The sequence below is a fragment of the Tinamus guttatus genome, unplaced genomic scaffold (genome assembly GCF_059628265.1).
Source record: "Tinamus guttatus ecotype Peru unplaced genomic scaffold, ASM5962826v1 Tinamus_guttatus_pri_ptg000134l, whole genome shotgun sequence".
NCBI classification, from domain to species: Eukaryota; Metazoa; Chordata; class Aves; order Tinamiformes; family Tinamidae; genus Tinamus; species Tinamus guttatus.
The window spans coordinates 100,491-117,072 of NW_028288668.1; positions in this window are offsets into that span (position 1 = coordinate 100,491).

Sequence of the window (16,582 nt, forward strand, 5' to 3'; positions counted from 1 at the left end):
CTATCTAAATGCTATCCTTTGTATGGATAAAACATAAGTATTGAGAGATGGAGGGACAAAAGACCTTGTTGCATGTGTAAGATCTCATAGTTCCTATGTTTAACCATACCCCTGTTTTCTAGTTCAGATGTTTCAACAGTATTTATTCTTTTAAAACAAAGCCTATGTCAGGCAATGCTACAGGAGATATTTTTAGTCATGAATGGAATATATAGAAAGAACTGAAGAGATGTTGCAAGGGAATTTGTCTTTTAACATGGAAGAAAAGCTCTGCCTTTGAGGGAAGAGAACAAACAGTAATTCAGATTCATCATAGTCCTCAGATACTGCTTATTGCGTATTCCTGGTTAACCCTTCAATTTCTGCCAGTTTTATGATGAGAAATCTCCAGAAGTAGTATTCAGAGAACCAATACCTGATTTCAAGAATGTGGTGTAGGTGACTTACTGTCCCAGGTCAAAAGATCCTAACTTCCAAAATAATCATTAAGAAAAAAATGGCAGCACATTCACAGCTACCTGTGAAAAAATCTAGCTATAACTCTCAGGTCTCCTTGATGACACTGGAGCTGTCTAGAGTCTGTCAGCCTCAGAAACTAGAAAGTTCAACTGAAATCACTTGAGTACCATAGTAGCTATCATATCAGTCACCAGAGCAGGCACTCTGAATACAGATGTGGCAGCTACAGACACTTACAAGTTAAAACATCGCTTGTGACAGATTGACAAACGTAATTTATTAGAGTGCCACGAGTACACCCCAAAGGAACCAAACTTGAATGAAAAATGTGAAGGGACTAAAGGGCAGTCAGCTGGACTTTGGTCGCACAGATAATTAAAAGGAGCTCCCAGCATTTCCTGAGGATGCAACTCATTCCATTATAAAAATATGTTATGTCATAAACCTGGCTTAGGATTTTTTAAAAACTCAGTATCAATTTCTTCGACATCTGTGGTAAAAAACAATCATACTCTGAAGTGCTGGTAGAGAATGATAAATGAGCAATGTAACTGTAGTTAGCTCAGTCTAGTTCCTATTAACAGCCAGAGGGAACATAGTGAATTCAGAAATGTGATTCTTGACACCGCTCTATAGACTTGTAGAAAAAAGGAAAGGTTTGGGTTTTTTTCTGCTTTTTAGGGGCTTGTAATTCAGTCTCTTCTATTGCGTAATGTGTATGGTCAAAGCTCACTGCAAGAAACATGGCAACCATTAAAATAAATATGATAATTGCTATCACTGCTTTTAGGCTTTAAACTGAGGCCTAAAAATAACCTGTATGTGGTCTCCACTTGTTTCCACAATGTAGGGTTTATGTGGGAGGGAAAAGGAATAAGGCTGTATTTTTTTGATGTGCACATTAAGACCCAAAGGAGACAGAGATTTCATGCAAAAACAATCAGTATCTTCACAAACCTTCCTATTATCAAAAAAAATTTATCTATTTATTAAGGTATGTTTGTTGTGCAATCAGTTAAGTCAATCTTTATTTAAAGACAAAGAACTATAGCAGCCAGGATAATTATATTTAGTTAACTGCTCTGGTGATGGTATGAATCATTCAGCTGACAGGGGTCTTCTGATTTATGCTCTAATACTTTTCCATGGGACAGGTCGATGTTGAAGCTATTTTTTTGTATGTGTTTGTTTGTTTGTTTGTTTTTCAATGGAGAAATGCAGCTATGAGTTCTAGATAATTACAAATATTAGGACCTATCCAGCAGTTTTTGTAAGCAAGAGGATGTGAGCCACAATGTTATCTCAACACTACATCCTCCTGACTACATATACCTGTGAAGGTTTAACTGTGTTACTCTTCTTCTCCCACCCTGAATTTATGTTCAGGTATCCCTTGAACCAGAGAGTATACAGGCTACAGTCTATGTGAATACCATGCAATTTATCTCACCAGTGAAGACCAAGTTCATCTTGGTGTAGATGTAGCAGGCAGGAAAGGCAAGGGCAAGACCCTTCTTTGACACACAGGCCAAAATCAGTAGATTACAAAGGAGTGATACAAAGGAACTGCGGGCATCCAGAAGCATACATGCAACTTCTTGCAGACTGATTTGTTCTCTTGATGCATGGCTCTACAGTATAGTGCACAATACTTGTGGCGTAATGTAAGCATATCCCAGATGGCCTTAAATTGGCTGTGTTACCTGATAGTCACAGAAATAGACGAAAGAACAAAAGGTATGTGAGCTCCAAACTCACAAGCAGGCAGGTACTTAATGAACCATAGACATCTGTGGGAAGCTGGGGTCTACATGGACATCTAATATCTCTGTAATGCTCAACTGCAGTGATCGCTGTCACAGGCTGAGTCTGACACAGCAAGTGTCTTCTCAAAAGCAGAATGGGTCCAGGTGTGATTCTGGTGTGGGCTGATGATGTGGGCTACATGTGAAAGGAGCAAAAAAGCATTTATAGATGAGCCTGAGTATTTTGTGACCTCAAATCCTTTCACTTCCAGCTGAACACCCAAAGGATTTTTGGAATGGAAATTGAATTCTAAGAAACATGTGGTCTGTCTACATGGCAAAATGAATGTGGCAGATTTAATCTGGATAGCAGGGGCAGTCACAGCAACAAGGAAAGGATGGTTTCAGCATTAACATGTGCTCCAGGAAAGCTGCATACAGACTTAGCTCCCTTGAGCCAAGATTTTGCCTCTTGGTTGCTAGCTCAGATAAAACCTGAGTTGATTATGTGCACTGTTTTTCTTATGCCAGGTACCTAAAGTGTCAAATGTTTATGTGCAAGCAGTGCAGATACATTTATACTACTAAATTAAATAGTGCGACCCTCTGTATTGTTAAATTGTTAGAATGGTCTCTGGGACACATCTGGCCAACATTGGTCATGGCCATAAAAACAATTCCCAGGCATGGTTCAGGAGCCAGAAGGCACAAAGGAACATTCCTTGCACACATGCAGGCTGCACACAGGCAAACTGCTCAGGTGAGTGAGAGAGAGATACACATTCTGTACAAATTGACATCAACGACCAGGACTGTTCCTCAGCATGTTTTATTTACTACTGTAAACACCACCTTTGAACACAGCATGTTCATTTTGCTTTACAGGCATCCTAGACATTTCTGGCACTTCTTAAAATGCTTACTCCTTTATGTTTGCACATCTTTCTCGCTTCATCTCTTGCCACAACTTTTCACCAGCCTGGAGAGACAGTTGTGATCAGCTTTCATCTGTTCAAATAACTACATATTTAATTGCTTTTATCTCTACAACTGCAAAGAGAAGTCCTTATACACACACACACATCACTGCTCTTCTGCAGAAGGACTATTCTATATCTATGAAATTTGGCAGTGCCCTCTAGTGATTAAAATTCCTGGACCCTCCCAACAGTACATTGAAACAAGACTTGGGTTCATAGTCCACACATAAACCACTATGTATTCTTGCTGGTTTTCGTCATGAATAAGCAGCAGATTGGAATTTCAGATCTTGAAGAAGCAAGGGCAGAAGCATTCACAATATAACTAAAGAAGTAAAGACCAGAAGAACCTTTCCTTTGTTTGACCAAGTTTAGAGGGAAATAAAAACTACAACACATTTATCATCTTAAAGCTCCTAGAAACTCATGCAAGGCAAATTATATTGCCCGGAAATGTTAAAATCATATCCTATTTGGTATGAAAGCACAGTCATAAGAATGGAAATAATCCTCTCAGGAAACAACTCAGCGAGAAAAAACAACATGACCCTGAGTTATAAACAGGAAGGGATTTTCAGTGTACTGCAGGGGATTTAGTGAAAAGATTCCCATTAACGTTAACAGGAGACACAGGGATGAATCCCCATGCACTGAACTGAAAGACAGCCCTTACTGTGGAATGCTCTTCTGAAAGCGAGCAAGTCTGATTCTGGCTGTGCACCCAGCTAGAAGCAGGGATGAAAAGGGTTAATTGCTTTCTGATGTTTGAGTTGAACTGAAGACACAATATAAGCAAGAAGCATCTGAAAATAATGTTTCTTTTAAGAATTCTGTCTGTCTTCTCTACACAGATATGCACAGCTCCCTGCACTATCTATCTAATGTGAACCTCATTTAGATTAGATGAGATTAACCTCAGACTTCATTGCCCATGCAAACAATACAACTTAAGTGCACTAACATATAGGCTAACCACTTTTCTCAAAACATAAATGCTTCTCTCTGCAGAGCTTTTAAGCAAATTACAAAACAAACTGAACGTAAAGCACAAACAGAGCTATTCTACTGTAAAGATCTGTTTTTTATGCAATTCTTTTTATGTTGTGTTATATTTAGAAATGTAAACTATAAAATGTTCTGATGCGGTCTCCATTCATGGGTTCTGGTTTTTTTTTTTTTTTTCAGTTGAAGTTTGTCTTTTTATTGCCTGAGAAGTGAAACTGAAATATTAAAGTGAACCCTGGACCATTGAAATAAATGATAAATTTCCCACTGTTTTGGAAATAAATAGATAAATAAATAAAGTAGGATTTCACCCTCTTCCTTCATGTGCATCCAAAAGTGAAGGGAGACTAAAAATGGAAATTTCCTCCAGTGGAGGAAATAACAGGAATACATAGCAGCTGGACTACTGACCCGATATGTATTCATGTAAACACACAGTTGTAAAATTTACCACAGGTCTTGAGACTGTTTTTTCTTCCTTGTGATTATGAAGAGGCACCATCTTCCTACTGACATCGCTTTAGGAAAGAGGATAGGTTAACTAACTGCATCATATTTGCAAACTATACAAATTATTATGATTTCCAAATAGTGGGGTTAGGAGGCAGCTCCTATGCTAGAGGGCAGGACTGTTATTTAAGGGGGCCTTGGCAGGCTGGAGAAATGGGCTGATCAGAACCTCCTGAAATTCCACAAAGGCAAAGTCCAGCACCTGGGATGGTTGAACCCCATGCACCAGGACAGGGGGCTCAGCATTTCCTTGCTTCATCTTGCATTTCATCTTGCAATAGCAACAGCAATGCTTTTTGATCACTTTACACTTGAAGTTCTAGGTCATACTAGTAATGCATTATAATGTAAATAACATCAGACTATCACATTTTGCAAGTGGTCATGAAAAGCTCAAAGGATTTATCACAACTGCTTTCAAATATCTTTTAGAAACTATCCTAAAGTGAAATGTTACCAGATACGAAAAAAATCCACTATAGTTTCCATTCCTTGTTTCCTTGACCTTTTTCTAGAGGAAAATACAAATGGTAGAGATGGATGCCTCTCTCCCTGCACCCTCTATGGCTGTCACCAACCTCCTCCAGGGAGCCAGGGACAGGACACACAGTTCTGAGGCTGCTCAGCTGCACAACCTACAAAGACAGATGAATAAATTCGTAAGTTGTAAGAAAGAGATGTGGGGGAAAAAAAAAAAAGGAGAAAATGTAGAGCAGAGGTAAGAAAGATCAAGAAGGTAAAATTATAAGTGGCTTAGATTGCTGAGACAGGATCATTAGTAGTCCAGGATGGTATGGAAGAATGGAAGAATATAAAACCCTCAAGGACAAAGCAAAGGAAATGCCGGCTGACAGCAGTTCAGCAACACTGAGGATCCATTTCAGGCACCAAAAGAGTTTGACCCTTCTTTTCCTGATTAATGCCTGCCTGGACAGCAAAGTCTTTCTGGGTATCTTTTTATTGGGGTGGTGAGTATAACAAAACTAGCAGCTTATTGCATCCCAGCTATATTTGTGAGTGCTAGCCAAGATATAATTGTCTTAAACTTTAAAGCTGACTGTTTTCAAGGTTTCTCCACATGTTAAAGGTGTGCAAACAGGTGTCCCAGGGGCTATTGTAACAGAAATAAAGATTTAAAACTTTGTAGTACTGTGTGGTATTGAATTTTGGTGTTGGAAAAAAAACTGCCTTTTAATCTGTCATCTTATTAACCAACTTGAATTGGTGCAAAATTATGCATGTTGTGCAGACAAAACCCCTTGTGTATTCACACTACTGTCACTTACTGCTTTTCTGTGTCTGGATATTTTGTAATTAATGTCACTCCCAAAAAGGCTACTGAGACGAGCATTTCTCAAGGGCTTTCAAGGCAGAGTCACTCAGTTTCTTACTTTCTACAAATTATGAGTGCTCAGCCATGAAACTAAGAGTAGCAGCACGGTTTTAGGCAATGTATGCATAGCTGATTACAGTTTTAAAATTATTAGTCTTTAAGCAAAATTGCTGCCATTCAGTTTATATTAGCAGAACTCCTAGAAATTGAAAATATTTACAAGAAGGAAATGATAGTGATGTCTCAACTACCAGAATATGAATAGCCCATGAATGTTGATTACACATTATCAGTGACCACCATGGTCTGGACCACTGAAAAGGTCATTTTGTCCTCCAGAGAAAGAGCTGTCCATGACTTCCCAGGTTATGCTAGAAATCCCTGCTGGGCTCTTGTTCTTTGTCAAGGAAGCAGCATTACAAATACGTTCCTCCCCATTAGCTTTTAGTCCACCTTATTTAACTTTCCAGATGTTCGGCTTCAATACAGATTAGAGGTATTGCTGTTAAGCAACTAGATGCCAATTTATCTTGAGAAATCTCCAGTTAGGAGACTGGGACAGGTTTAGCAGTGTTAAGACTTGTTAAGAAATTTTCTTAGCAATATTTCCCTTCTCCAGTGTATCCTCAGACACTCAAAATCATGGAAGCTTCACAAGTACTGTCTTGAGGCTAGTTTCAATTAAACCCTCGCCTGACCAGGCAGCAGTTAGTGGCAGAAGATACCTTTGCATTACAATAGAGGATAGTCATGTCATCAGCCCAGACTCGGCAAGTTCAGAGTAAAAAGCTCAGAGTAATTCTGGTTCCAAATAGCTTCCAAGATGCTACACTTCCACATCCATCACTGCAGTTATCAGCATATTTGCCATACACCAAGTATTTTCCTCCATGTCTACAGGAGTATCTTGCTCATGGAGGGGGGAATCTAAGCTGAAATTTAAATTCTTCATTTGAAGATGTCAAGCTGGCTTCCTCCCACTGACTTATAGAAGCAGTTATCATTATTGCCCTGAAAGGTGCAAAGGGAGTAAGCCAAGCAATTAAGGGAGCCTGTAAAACCCTGTCAAGGTGCTGAATAGTCTGTTTATTTTCTTATTGATCTTGCCTTTCTTTTTTTGAGGTATAATAACTCCCCCATCACATTCTTAAAGTTCCTCATATCACACAGTACCTTAACCTTTGTTTTGTAGTTCTGTACTCTGCCTTGCACTTACAGCTCTGTAATCTTTCTCCTAAGATGCTGTAACAGTATTTTTCCCATGTCGTTCTCATGCTGTTATTCTCGTGCTGTTATTTGCACCTTACAACTTGGATATCACTGTTAGCCTGAATTTCTCAAAGGAAATGATTGCCTTCAGGTGAGTTATGTAGCTTTTAGTTTATACTAAACAAAAAAAAAAAAAAAAAAAAAACAAGAATTAGTGGATAGCAGAGTATGTAATAGTCATTTCTGTATTTGATGAATATTACCCAATATACATATACATAATGCTAGGCAACGACCTCACCTTCTGTGAAGAAAATGTCCCATATGCTGCACTGAAATCAGTATTTGCACTGTAGGATACTAAATAAAAGACTGTTTTCAATTTACATGATGTAAGTTGCTGGCATCTTTTATTTTTAATCAAGCTACAAGATACTGTGAAGCACCTGGGACTGGGATCATCTTTCTCATTGTGCTAGTAGGCACCAAGTACCCTGAGCACTAAATCTGAGCAGAATTTTCCAGTGTAACCTCCATACAGCTATGGAACTTACCTAAACTTCTGCATCATTAACACCGCATTGAGTTTAGGTAAAAACTGTAACTTTTACTTCTGGTTTGCAGATACTGAAAAAGTTCATAGCATCTGAAATCTCAAGTCCTTTCTGTACACAGTATTTTTAGTGTAAGTAGCACCATACTGTTACTCCTTGGACTTGTTGCCAGGACTCAGGTGGCTGAGGAAATGCAGCTCACTCAGACATCTTTCTATCTGTGCTGCAGGAAATCACTGTGCACAAAAATCTCTGTTTCCGAAGAAGAGCCATGCTCAGTCATCCACATAAGGGGCTTACTCATACGCCCTGTATATATAAATTACTGAGGGGGAAAAAAGAACTTAGCTGAGTACATTTTGTCACAGGAGATAAATCTAAAGCAGGTTGAATGTGAGCACTAACCTAGTTACTTACAGTCTAAAAATATTCCAAGCTGGTTTTTAACATAAACAACATCTCAGCAACCAATGCAAGCTAGAGTCTGCATTTAACAGATGTGAAAGTGCAGGGGCAGTCGTGGCTCAAGTAGGAATGAGTTTCATTTAGAATCAGAGAGTCACAGGGAAAGGTGACTCCCTGTGAGAGGAGAGCTCAGGAGAGGAGGCAAAGCCCAGGAGTCCCACTGGCTCATTCCCTTTCTCTAGGTGAGATCAGCTACAGAGGTATCATTCCTGACAAATGTGTGTGGAACACTGTGGATTAAGCGTTCTAAACTGTTTTTATGATTTGGAAAAGAATTGCTACATTTCATCTTATTAGAGTCAACAGAACAAAGAGAAAGGAAAATCTGAGCAGCTATAAATTATTTCTTTATGCATTTTGTATGCTAGGTCTCACACCCGGATTAAATATGCTTGGCAAGCTGCATTTTAACTGACATCAGGCTATGCTTAATGCCAACAGGAAAAAAAAAAGGATAAAACTATCCTTATTGAGACATTGCTTGCCTTACCAAGACATTGAAAATTCAAAATATCATTTGCTTTTTTTTTCTCTGACAATGTATTTGTAGGTAGAACCAAACATAATGTCTTCAATAAATACTAAATTTTACTAGTAAAAAGGAAGAAAAAAAAAGAAGCACGACTTCTCTAAAAATAAGGTCATACCTGCAGAATAGATTTCAGTTAAGAAAATGAGGGGAAGAGAAATTGTTTTTTTTTTTCAAGGAGTTTAAAATCTATCTTTAATGGGACTAAATTTTTCTCCTTCTTGCAAATCAGACAAAATACTTTGATTCACATTGCAGTAAATGTTTCTGGTTGAACTGCAACTATTTTTGTGTGTGTCTGTGTGTGTGTATTTGTGTGTGGATATGGGTGAATGTTTAAATGCCATCATAAAGATCAAATAAATATCCTATTCAGCCACCATAATAAAAATTATATGCAGTTTAACAAGGACCATCCTGAGTGAGAACTGAGTGTACTGAAAACAAGGATTTTTTGTTTATTTTCGGCATCCAAATAACAGCAGTAGCAGTAACTATCCGGATGAGTACTACCCTTGGATGAGTTTGAAAGCAGGTAACAAAAGACCACTCAAACCATTTTCCAATTTAAATTATATAATGACCCTATCACAAACTGGCACATCGGTTCTCTCTAGTATTGAAGAAATGTATCCTCTAGCACGTAATACAAAATAATTCTCCAAAGGGTCCATATAGGATATGGACTTCAGTAGTACAAAATTATTTAAGTGTTCATAATAACTATGGTTTACTGAAGCAGTCGGCAGATACACCTCTGGGTCCTCACTACGAATCTACTGAGGGGACTGTATGAACATAGTTCTACTGTATGAACATGTAAAATTATCCTCTTCAAATACACCTGAGTACGTTCATGTGGATCTTGACTTCCACTAATGTTCATGCAAAGCTGTGCATTCAATGATCTTCATGTATACCATTTGAACACTAGTGTCTGCCTGGGTATATAAAGCTAAGCTCATTCTTCTAGCTGGGTAGATGTTAAAAGCCCCTGCAGCAGGCACTGATGTTGCTGCTCATAGACCATGTAAGCAAGGCAGCAATGTTCCCGGGCTTGCAGCAGCTAGCAAGCCTTTCACTGAAAAGGCCTGTGCAGAATCCCGACTGTTGTAAAAAAAAAAAAAAAAAAAAAAAAAAGCCAGAGGTGTGGAAACAAATGCTTCCTGTTCTAAAAGCAAATTCATTAATTAACTTTTAAACCTTAAAACTACTGACTGCCCTCCATTTTCTCAGGTTACCATAGTTGAAAGCAGTTGAACTACACAATAGTTTTAACTAAAGTCTAAAGCACCTTTGCCCATGTTTTCAGGGAGGCTGTGATGACGTGTCTGAGTTGCCATATGCATTAGAGCAAATGGCTGTGCTGAAACACCAGTAATTGTTACATGAAGCCTATATACTATATAGTGCATATTGACAGGCAAAACCCAGCTACCTTTTCAGGTAGGATGCCGTGTCAACATCAGAAGCTTGTTTAGAAAATCTCAGTGCTACAATGCAAAACCAACCTTGGTTACCCGGCATCTCACCTCGGTTGCTACGGAGATGCCTTTTTTCGTTTAAAGGAGGAATAAGTTGGCATGCGCTACTACCTCGTTTTCTCTAGATGCATGTAGCTTCCTAAAGCCAGCACACCTGTGAAATTTCTGCTCATGTGTTTAATTCCTAGAAAAATATCTGCCAGTGAAACAGTGGACTGAAATATCTCTTTCGCTCTTTACCCCTATTACAATAGCCTAAGAGGGATTTTGGAACATCACTGGTAATTTTTTCTTCAGTATCATATGTGTAAGAATCTGTTGTCAGACAGAACAGGGAGCTTACTGAGGAACATAGAGGTTTTACTGTTTCTGCCAAACATTCAGCTTTGGGCATATTCTTTTTTATTATTCAGAAATATCCTGCATTTCTGAAACTTAGCCTGAGGTTCCATTGCCCAAATAAAGGTGTACAAATTTCTTTGAGATGCCATCAAACATTGTGCTTGGCTTCTACTGCAGAACTGCCCAGGACTGGCAGCAGCTCCTATCTATCATCTCCATGCAGATAATTCAACTATCCTAAGACAGACCAAATAGCATTAGACTCATTTAGGCAACTGCTTCCCATCCTCAATATTATGGTGTTTATGGACCAGGGTTTTGATGCCTTTCGCACACACACACACATACACACACACACACACAAAAAAAAAAAAAAAGGAGGGGGGGAAGGGGTGGTGGGGAGTCGGGATGTCAGCACTCCTTCCCCAACAGCCCCTATCTTAGTGACTCAAGGCACTGATAGAGATATGGGAAATCCAGATTCAAATCCCCGTTCTGCCTCCTTTAGAGCACAGATTTCAACCCTCTTAGAAGATGCCTGAACAATCAGGTAAGTACAGAGTCCCTCCTGTTATGCTTTATGTACAATGAATATTCATGAAAACAGGCATTCAAACCTATATTTTTCAGCAAGGCCCTTAATTAACTTACCGCTGAGATATTCTTCCTTTGTCTAGCTTGAAGAATACTCAGCAATGTGCAGTAAAACAGCTATAAAAGGAGAACCTTATCTATCCTGTAACAGTATATAAATGTTTGTAAATGTTTCATTTCACTAGCTAGATCAAAAACTCAAACAGTTGTATAGCTCAGGTGCTATTGCTTATTCATCTTGATGATGATATTCTCTGAAAAAAAAATATATGTAATGACTGCTATGAAAAAGTCTGTCACATAAAATGTACAGAGCATTCCACGTGGAGTTCTCTGAGGAATTGTGCTCAGCACCCCCATACACCAATGAGGGATGTATTATGAAGGAAATCACCTTATTTACTAATTTAGCTAGTTTTTAGTAGTCGTTCTGTAGCAAAAGAAAAATAAGCAAACCTCTCTGTTCTTTTTTATGTCCTTTCCTGAATGAGACTTCCTTATGATAATCATTTTGGCCCAGAGCATCTTGCTACCCACTGCCAGTGAAAGATGTCACCCTGAGAAATCCTTTCACCGTGAGATCATTATATTCAACAAGATTATCAGAGGCTGTATTCATGTTTCAGAAAACACAAAATAAAAGCTTAGAGTTAGTAAGAGAATGGATGCTCAAGAGTTATGGACCAGGTTTAATGGCCAGGTCACAGACACCGAGTTCTCTGGTTTTCAGTATTCCTGCATGACTAAAGTCCTCTAGTTTTCTCCGAGTGTGTCTCTATTCATGTTTTACCAGAAGTACACTTCTGAAGCAATTTTCCCTGTTGTACATCCTCCTGTGCTTTGGTTCACATGCTGAAGTGATACCAGAGTGCACCAACTAGATTATTTTTGGGTTATAAAAACTAGAAGATGACTGTCTAAAACACTCCAGTCCCTAACGGGCAAGCAGTTTTTGAAGGAAAACTAGACCAAATAAAACCTCTGAAAAGTGGCTCTAAGTCTTCAGAAACATCTCCTTTGGTCTACAGACCTTTCCCTATTTATTTGTTCTGTTTATAACATAGACAGATCTCTGTCCTACTTGTCAAATAACACTTCCTTTCATCAGAGGGAGCAGTCACATCAGTGACAGTTGTCAGAGAAGATGTTAATATGGCCAAAGTGCTGCTTCATGTCACAGGCTGGACAGAGATCACAACTCCCCCGTGCGCCTAGGAGGAATGAAGGGACCCCCTTGTGCGCAAGACATATGTATGAACCTTATATACAGGAGACCACAAGGCACAGCCAAACCAGGTGCTGGCTGGCTTCTCAAAGCCCAGGAGGGCAGGGAGGCCCTGTCTGCCCCAGCAGAATGGTTGCAGCTAGGTGCAAGCAGCCAGGAGAAGCTGCTAGACCCAGGGTCTGGCTCGGGGTGCAGGTCCCCACAGCAGCTCTGCACATTAGGGAGCTAGCCACCAAGGAGGATGTTGTGAGGGGCTATATGGTGCTGGGTCAAAGGCCCTGCCACTTTCCTGCCCAGCTGGCATGAGTACGTTCCTTGACCTTCAGGACCGATCCCAGGCAAGCTTACTCAAACACCCAGCACAATCTGCTACACTGATGACAAGTTGTTGTTTAAATACAGCATTATTCATGAAGTTTGCAGCTCAGTCCTAGTGTCTATGGACAGCCTAAGAAATGCAGGTATCTTATTTCTTTGGCAAGTTTCAATATCCTTTCGGTTCTGAACTTTGTTTCAGCTTTACAGTATTATTTTCTACTTCAAATTCCCATGGCTGTAGCTACAAGCAAGCAAAACATATTCATACTCTTATGAATTTAGATTATCACTTTCTGCATCTCCAGTTCCTAAGTAATTGCAAATTTCTTTACATGGATCTAGGAGGAAAAATTAGTTCTGTGTTTGTTTCCCTATATTAAACTACAGGGGGAGCTATGGGAACAATCAGTTCTCCATACATTCACTTGCCTTGGTTTTGTGCTGAAATGGGAGACAGGCTACCTTCTTTTGGAGCAAGAGAATAAAACAGGAGAACATGCTCTAGAATTGGACCACTTCGTTGTCTTTCCTCTTTGTTCCTCCATAAATGGGAATGGTGTTCTAAAGGCGTCTAAAGGCAAAGGTAATCATGTATTCAATTAGTTGTATGTATTGTACATGAACTTTGAACAAATGTCTTCATTTTTATTGGTGATATATAAAATCAAATGCCTTTCCTACTTCTGTTCATAAAGGTACCCTGTTAAAGATAAAAGGCACATACCACGAAATACACATTTTTCCTGATATTGTCTGTGAAATAGCAACTGCCAATTACTCAGTAAGCGTGGAAGAAGTCTTGACTTACATGTAGGAAAGTCTTAAAGTAGGAGAACAACAGCTAGATAGCTATCCAAATATCTAAGCGAAATAGAAGTCTTCTGAAATAGTTTGCGTCCAGTATTCTTAGCTGTCAGTGGGAACCCAGTAGGTTGAAAAATGTGACCAGTAATAAATTCCTTCCTCTATAAACTAAAGAACAATCTTGTAGACAGCTATTGAAGAGTTGAAAAGATTTAGGACTAATCACATTATTCTACTGCCCTGGGAAAATATAGCAGACATCTATAGAAATGCCTGCAAAAGATATATATATATATGGATCACAGATGATTTCAACCAAAAGCAGGAAAGATACAGATTTTTTTATTATTATTTAATGTATGTATTTATTAATTAATTAGTAAAGAAAGGGACATGACTAAGTGGCAAAATCATTTGTCTCTTTCTAATCAATCTCCCGCTTCATGGTGCCAATTCCATGGTGTTGGCTGCAATCTGCCGCTAACAGATGTACTCAGGTTTGGAAGCTGTTACTTAACCTACAGGCAGTGACAGTGTTTGCATAATTCTGATGTTATCCAGAGAGGATTAGGAGACGAGCACAAATTTAAACACCCTTCTCCAACACGTATTTGAAGATGATGTGCATTTGCAGGGGACCGGCTGTCACAAAACTAATTTGGCCTATGTTTTCATTTGAACATATGTAGTTTCTCAAAGGAAGTGGATTGTAGGCAGAGATGAAAGCAATTCAGTGCCTCTGATCTCTGGGATGCCATTTCCAAATGAGATCACCTTCACTGCACATTTTCTTTTTCTGGCACCCATCTGGAGAAATTTAGAGACATAAAAACACACTCTTTTATTTTCAGAGTTTTCCTCAGCATATAATGCATGCTATAGAAACAGTCTGAGGCTTTGCTGTTTTTAGACTAATGTAATTTCCTGAAAACTGAAATCAACAGTAATTTTTAAAGACAGACACAAGATGATACCACCAAAACTGTTTTCTGTTTCCTCCCCATTGCTCTAGAATGTGAAATGAAACCAGAAATCTTTAGAATTCACTTCGTTCTTCCCAAAGAGAAGTAGCCAATATAAGAAAGCTATACTTCAAGTTGTAAAAGCAGGTCGGGTTTCATAGGTCAAATATAAAAGCTAGATTTGTATTGGTGTACACAGCATATCATAAAACTCTTATACAGATAAAAGAGAGAATCTGGGATCAAACTTTTCCACATCAGAAAAGACAAAAATCCTACCGCTGCTCTCATTAAGGCTATAGCAAGATTGTCACTTTGTATTTCATCTTATATTTTTTGATTCAGTTTAATGAAAGCATCATGGTGAGATATATCTTTAGAAAGACAAAGTGAAATTGAAAATCTGTTGTTATTTGGCATTTCAGCAAATATGCTAATTGTTAATAACATGATTTTTTTAACTTAATTTTTTAAATTTAGCAAATGCGACATTTGCTAAACAGAGAGTTTACTGGAACAATATTTATCTTTACACTATGTTGACAGACTATATGATATTCCATTTTAATTTTAGTAAGTTATTCATTTTCAGAATTAAGCAAACAGAATGATCAGGAGGATATAATCTGCATGTCACAACATTTGTTATAAAGCACAGATTTTTAAAAAAATAGCCAACTGTCTAAACTACCTGTTAAGTCTACAAGCTAACTGATGATTAGCCACCACTTGGCTGTGAGAAAAAGAAAAGATGTTCCTAAAGGTTTTTAAGTTATCAATCTGTTACCAACACCAGTCATATGCTGTGAAAACAACTCCAGAGAAGCAGTTAAATTTCACATGTAAAATTAAATGTGGCATTAGCAAAATGAATTAATGGCAAGTTTCTAGAAAGACACAATCGGTTTCTACACAGAACATTCCCCGAACCACAGTTGTTGCTACTACCACCTGCAGCTTCTGTCCTGCTCTCCCCTCCCTATTAGGCTGGACGACTGACCCTATTCCGCGACATCATCAAGTCCCTGACTTACCGACTGGGCTGAGGAGAGAAAAACTGATGTTATTACGAGAATCGTTTTTCAAGCCATTTTCATACCATGTTCTGCAGGTCTTCCTTGCCTTTATTTTATCCAGATCATCTGGATAGAATAACCTGGATTTATCTCAGGTGAGAAATCTTATGAAATTCAACAAGGCCAAGTGCAAGGTCCTGCACCTGGGGAGGAATAACCCCAGATACCAGTACAGGCTGGGGACTGACCTTCTGGAGAGCAGCTCTGCAGAGAAGGACCTGGGTGTCATGGTGAATGACAAGTTGACCATGAGGCAGCAGTGTGCCCTCGTGGCCAAGAAGGCCAATGGGATCCTGGGGTGCATGAAGAAGAGTGTCTCCAGCAGGTCGAGGGAGGTGATCCTGCCCCTCTACTCAGCCCTGGTGAGGCCACATCTGGAGTACTGTGTCCAGTTCTGGGCTGCACGGTACAAGAGGGATGTGGAGCTGCTGGAGAGAGTCCAGTGCAGGGCTACAAGGATGATCAGGGGCCTGGAACATCTGCCCTATGAGGAGAGGCTGAGGGAGCTGGGCCTGTTCAGCCTGGAGAAGAGAAGGCTGAGAGGGGATCTAATCAGTGTCTATAAGTACCTCAAGGGAGGGAGTGAAGAGGATGGTGCTGGCCTCTTTTCAGTGGTGGCTGTCAATAGAACTAGAGGTAACTGTCACTTTGAGGGTGACAGAGCACTGGAACAGGCTGCCCAGAGAGCTTGTGGAGTCTCCTTCTCTGGAGATCTTCAAAACCCGCTTGGACGCAGTCCTGTGCCACGTGCTCTAGGTGACCCTGTGTTGTGCAGAGGGGTTGGACTAGATGACCTCTAGAGGTCCCTTGCAACCTTAATGATTCTATGATTCTATGATCATGCACCGACAAAACCCAAAGGATACCCCTCTCTGTCCCATAGCTTAGGGATCAGTGGCTGAAGGAAAGATCTTCCCAGGTTTGTCCTAATATGCTGAAAGGCCTAGGCAAATACCAGTGCCATCTACTAGTCCGCAGTGAGGCTTTC